General features: G+C 48.3%; 1 protein-coding gene across 1 annotated transcript in view; it reads left to right on the top strand.

Annotated features, from left to right (window-relative positions):
- LOC143124689 (vinculin-like) overlaps positions 1-6,000 on the top strand; it is a 114,483-nt gene that overhangs the window by 103,556 nt on the left and 4,927 nt on the right. The gene's annotated exons all lie outside the window — the stretch shown is intronic.

The raw sequence follows: 6,000 nt of genomic DNA, 5'->3' as shown, positions 1-6,000 counted from the left end.
GCGCAAAATTTTGGTTTATGGCTATCGTTTAGGTGTCCTTCCTATTCATTAACATGAACATGATGACTGACTAAATAAATGACTATGATGTTTAATAAACCATTGTAGGCATAAAAGTTATCATTATATCACATCACATCAATTAAGTGTTTTCTGTAGGCTAGGCTACTGTGTGACATGCTTTACACTAGGCTACAGCATATAAATCAACAATAGGCTATCAACATGTTTGCAGTATCACTGTTGCAGAAATTTTCTAACTACTTTTACGAGTCTGCAGTATCACTGAGTACAGGTGTCACAAGAGGGTCTGGCGTCCCTTTGTTATGATGCACTTCCTGCGATGCGTTCATTCATCTCTAAATGACTTAACTCCCTCTCCATGGGAGGGTGCTGTTTAACATGAACTCCAGATCACAAATTCAGTTGTATTACACCTTCAGCACAAACAAATATCAGGAGAGACACAGCTCAACACTGCTCCAGATTGCTGTAGTGTACACTCCAAACCACATAGGGGTGCTGTAACACCTGTAGCACTGCAGACTGCACCAAATCACAGGACATTCGTTTACACGATTGCAGCATCTGCAATCTCTTTGTCAATGGCAATGTTTATGGGCTGCATTGGTATGGGAAGACAGGCACTTGAATACAGATATTCGTCTTCAGTTCACTTTAGGTGTTGGCTAGCATACCATCCATTGGTTGAACATCCAGCATGGAGACTGGCATAGTATAAGACTGAACCACTACAGGTGAATAGGGTAACATTTTTAAATAATAGATATCACCATGAAACTTCCTCAGCTGATTACTTACACAAGCATGAAAAAAATGTATAACAAGTTTTTTGTATGTTTAGTATGTTTAGTATGTTTAATTATGCAAATTAGGCATCATCTCATTAATTATGTGTGATTTTGTATATATTTTCGGTAGATAGGTCTGAACATATGATAAAGCCAGGTGCAAAATTATTTTCGCCATATTTTTTTATTAAAATGTTTTGAGAAAACAGCCTTGAATGACAGCCAATGAGATTCCGTTCTCAGCCTAGACTCGCCTTTGAACTTTTGCAATTGGTTGCTGATACAAAGGAAGTGTCCATATTTGGATCACATGGCAACATGAAAGAAAAAAAGAGCTTTCCAACGGTACTACTCATGATATGTGTCGGATCACGGTCGCGACAGTAACGATAGAATGCTAACTTTTGGTGAATTTAGGAGAAATATACAGGTGCGAGTAAACACAATGTAATGAAATAAACACCTAAATGTGTAAATCGGACTTTTGTGTAGTAGTATGAAAGCAAGTATCCACTATACAGCAAGTGTCTTGCCTTAATGTTGTACTCCAATGAAAATTCCCTGGATTTAACTTTCTGACTTATTCTGTCGGTGTGGGTAGTGTGTGGGGGGGTAGTGTGTGTGGGTAGTGTGTGTGTTGGGTAGTGTGTGTGGGTAGTGTGTGTGGTGTATGGGGGTAGTGTGTGTTGGGTAGTGTGTGTGTTGTGTGTGTTGGGTAGTGTGTGTGTAGTGTGTGTGTTGGGTATTGTGTGTGTAGTGTGTGTTGGGTAGTGTGTGGGTAGTGTGTTTGCGTTTTAGCTCTCTGAACCTTTGCATTGCCATTAACACTCCACTCAGTTGACCCATGCAGTTTATGGTCAGCAGGAGTGTGTGTGTATAGTAATATCTAATAGTAATATCAGCTGAGTGGTTGGGCTTTCAGTGTGTGTATGTGCTGCATGTCTGGTAAACCAGCTGTCTGACACACTTGTCTTGGGCGGCCCCAGCACTGGACACTGGTCATCGAGAAGACCTGGGCACATATGTCCATCCGGTACTTCTCCAGAGCGTATAGTGGATGCTGTAGGGTGGAGCTGGATGCTGTAGGGTGGAGGCATAGTGGATGCTGTAGGGTGGAGGTGGATGCTGTAGGGTGGAGGCATAGTGGATGCTGTAGGGTGGATGCTGTAGAGTGGATGCTGTAGGGTGGAGGTATAGTGGATGCTGTAGAGTGGATGCTGTAGGGTGGAGGTATAGTGGATGCTGTAGGGTGGAGGTGGATGCTGTAGGGTGGATGCTGTAGGGTGAAGGTGGATGCTGTAGGGTGGAGGTGGATGCTGTAGGGTGGAGGTGGATGCTGTAGGGTGGAGGTAGAGTGGATGTTGTAGGGTGGAGGCATAGTGGATTCTGTAGGGTGGAGGTGGATGCTGTAGGGTGGATGCTGTAGGGTGGAAGCATAGTGGATGCTGTAGGGTGGAGGTAGATTGGATGCTGTAGGGTGGAGGTAGAGTGGATGCTGTAGGGTGGAGGTGGATGCTGTAGGGTGGAGGTGGATGCTGTAGGGTGGAGGTATAGTGGATGCTGTAGGGTGGAGGTATAGTTGATGCTGTAGGGTGGAGGTATAGTTGATGCTGTAGGGTGGAGGTAGAGTGGATTCTGTAGGGTGGAAGTGGATGCTGTAGGGTGTAGGTGGATGCTGTAGGGTGGAGGTATAGTGGATGTTGTAGGGTGGAGGCATAGTGGATTCTGTAGGGTGGAGGTGGATGCTGTAGGGTGGATGCTGTAGGGTGGAGGCATAGTGGATGTTGTAGGGTGGAGGCATAGTGGATGCTGTAGGGTGGATGCTGTAGGGTGGAGGCATAGTGGATGTTGTAGGGTGGAGGCATAGTGGATGCTGTAGGGTGGAGGTAGAGTGGATGCTGTAGGGTGGAGGCATAGTGGATGCTGTAGGGTGGAGGTAGAGTGGATGCTGTAGGGTGGAGGCATAGTGGATGCTGTAGGGTGGAGGTAGATGCTGTAGGGTGGAGGTGGATGCTGTAAGGTGGAGGTATAGTGGATGCTGTAGGGTGGAGGTAGATGCTGTAGGGTGGAGGCAGAGTGGATGCTGTAGGGTGGAGGCAGAGTGGATGTTGTAGGGTGGAAGCATAGTGGATGTTGTAGGGTGGAGGCATAGTGGATGCTGTAGGGTGGAGGTATAGTGGATGCTGTAGGGTGGAGGTAGAGTGGATGTTGTAGGGTGGAGGCATAGTGGATGCTGTAGGGTGGAGGTATAGTGGATGCTGTAGGGTGGAGGTAGAGTGGATGCTGTAGGGTGGAGGCAGAGTGAATACTGTAGGGTGGAGGTGGATGCTGTCTGTACCAGGGTGGAGGCATAGTGGATGTTGTAGGGTGGAGGTAGAGTGGATGCTGTAGGGTGGAGGTGAATGTTGTAGGGTGGAGGCATAGTGGATGCTGTAGGGTGGAGGTGAATGTTGTAGGGTGGAGGCATAGTGGATGCTGTAGGGTGGAGGTGGATGCTGTAGGGTGGAGGCATAGTGGATGCTGTAGGGTGGATGCTGTAGGGTGGAGGTATAGTGGATTCTGTAGAGTGGATGCTGTAGGGTGGAGGTGGATGCTGTAGGGTGGAGGTGGATGCTGTAGGGTGGATGCTGTAGGGTGGAGGTGGATGCTGTAGGATGGAGGTAGAGTGGATGCTGTAGGGTGGATGCTATAGGGTGGAGGCATAGTGGATGCTGTAGGGTGGAGGTAGAGTGTATGCTGTAGGGTGGAGGTGGATGCTGTAGGGTGGAGGTAGAGTGTATGCTGTAGGGTGGAGGTGGATGCTGTAGGGTGGAGGTAGAGTGGATGCTGTAGGGTGGAGGCAGAGTGGATGCTGTAGGGTGGAGGTGGATGCTGTAGGGTGGAGGTAGAGTGGATGCTGTAGGGTGGATGCAGAGTGGATGCTGTAGGGTGGAGGTGGATGCTGTAGGGTGGAGGTAGAGTGGATGCTGTAGGGTGGATGCAGAGTGGATGCTGTAGGGTGGAGGTGGATGCTGTAGGGTGGAGGTGGATGCTGTAGGGTGGAGGCATAGTGGATGCTGTAGGGTGGATGCTGTAGGGTGGAGGTGGATGCTGTCTGTACTACAGTGAGGGCCATGTGGATGGGATCTGCCAGCCTGCATCTGACTGGATTTTCTCAGAGTGGGCTAGTCGCAGTCCTGGAGCCCCTGTAGGATCTCTGGAAGATCTATTTCAGGACCAAACCTGGGCCATGTCCCATGTCAGGATCATATCTGCAATCATAACCCTGGATAATCTGTTTTGATCTCTGTCCTCATCAGTAGCTACGATGCTATGCGCAAGATAGATTCTAGAGCGCTATGCGCAAGATAGATTCTAGCGCAAAATAGATTGATTAGAACCACAAATAATAGAGCGGTGCTCTCTAGAATCTTTGGCCAGAACACTGTAGTAGTATCCCGGTAACTCATGACAGTGTTCTAATATTTATACAGGGATATTAATAACCAGGTTTGTCTGTGTTCATGTAAACACAATAACCTGAATATGATCCAAATTGGGACAAGTCTCATAACCAGGTCACTGAAGTGCATGTAAACGCAATCACTGTTTAGTTAGAGTTCAAACTCTAACCTATCCAGGCTGTATTTTTAGTATCCAGTCCCGATTGTACGTGACAAGATATAATTCTGCTATTAATAGTGTTAGCGCTCCTTCACACATAATACTTGTGCCAAATAAGGGGACATCCTGGGACAAGAAGTCCTGAAAACAAAAAGTTCATGCTTCTTACAAAATTAGGAAGTCAAGTAGGTTGATTAGAGAAAGTGATCATAACGTGTGGCCATCGGAGTTTCTTTTCGGTCTTGTCTCTCTGTGGTCTACCTCTTATCTCCGTGGAGACACTGATATGGCCAGTGAAATGGCCTTTATTCTGACCCTGACCTTTCCCACACTTGGCCCAGAGAGGTGAAGATGCAAAGGATCATGGGACAAAATCTGAGCAGGTGCTGCAACTCCTCAGAAGCACTCAAAAGTTCTGGTCCCTCCCACAACTATGTGGGCAACTCTGCAGCCAGTGGGGAACCAGCAGGCTTCACTGCTCCATTCTTAGTCCAATAAGAAGCCAGCAGACTTTGGTAGCCACTCCCATTCCTTCTGAAGTGAGAACCCTGATGGAGCAACTTACTAATCAAAGACAAGATAATTAGTAAGAAATGTACATGAATAAAACATGAATGAATAAATGCCTTATTGTTGCTGCTTTATTTAGTCTCATTCCTCTCTGGTCATAATCTTGTTCACACATCCACATCCACCCATTGCATTGTCTCAGGATGTAGTGAAACTAACTAACTAGTGTTTGGCTTAGCTTAGCTTCCTTTGCTCAGCTCATAGCATAGCATAGCTGATGTAGCTTTAGCTTAGTGTGCTAGCGAGAGGAATGCTCAGTGGATGTTTGCAGTGTAGCGGTAGCCATAGATACAGTAGACCTAACAGACCTAACCCCACTAGCATCTGTGTTGACATCCCTCTGGGTTGGTGGAGCTTCAGAGTGGGAGAAACCCAAACTTTACCGACGCTGACAATCCAGCTTCCTCTACTCCTCTCCCTCTCCTCTCCTCCTCTCCCTCTCCTCTCCTCCTCTCCCTCTTCTCTCCTCCTCTCCCTCTCCTCTCCCTCTGTCATCATCCCCCTCTCCCCTCCTCCTCTCTTTCCTTTCCTCCTCTCCCCTTCTTTCTCTCCGTCCTCATCTCCCTCTCTCCTCCTCTCCGTCCTCATCCCCCTCTCTCCTCCTCTCCTCCTCTCTGTCCTCATCCCCCTCTCTCCTCCTCTCCTCCTCTCCGTCCTCATCCCCCTCTCTCCTCCTCTCCTCCTCTCTGTCCTCATCCCCCTCTCTCCTCCTCTCTTCTTCTTTCCTCCATCTCCCTTCCTCTCATCTCTCCTCTCTCTTTCCTTCTCCCTCACCCCCCTCCCCACATCCCATCTGTCCCCTCTCTCTCCTCTAAAGTAGGTTTACATCCAGTGCCTCACACTAACTCTCTCCTTCTCTCTCCCTGCTCCCTCCCCTACCCCCTCTTCCCTTCTCCCCCCCTCCCCCCCCCCCTTGGTCAGCCGGAGGACTCAGGGGAAGGCTTTGATGGGGCGGAGGGTGAGGTTGATGTAGACGAGGAGGACGAGTTCACAGACAACGAGGACGATTATGAGC

This window comes from Alosa pseudoharengus, unplaced genomic scaffold (assembly GCF_046254945.1).
Source record: "Alosa pseudoharengus isolate Yale_2024_CS ecotype anadromous, Long Island Sound unplaced genomic scaffold, YU_APseudo_1.1 YU_APseudo_1.1_scf_15, whole genome shotgun sequence".
Lineage (NCBI taxonomy): Eukaryota > Metazoa > Chordata > Actinopteri > Clupeiformes > Clupeidae > Alosa > Alosa pseudoharengus.
Note: the sequence above shows the minus strand (reverse complement) of the source record. Positions and strands in the feature narration are given on the sequence as shown.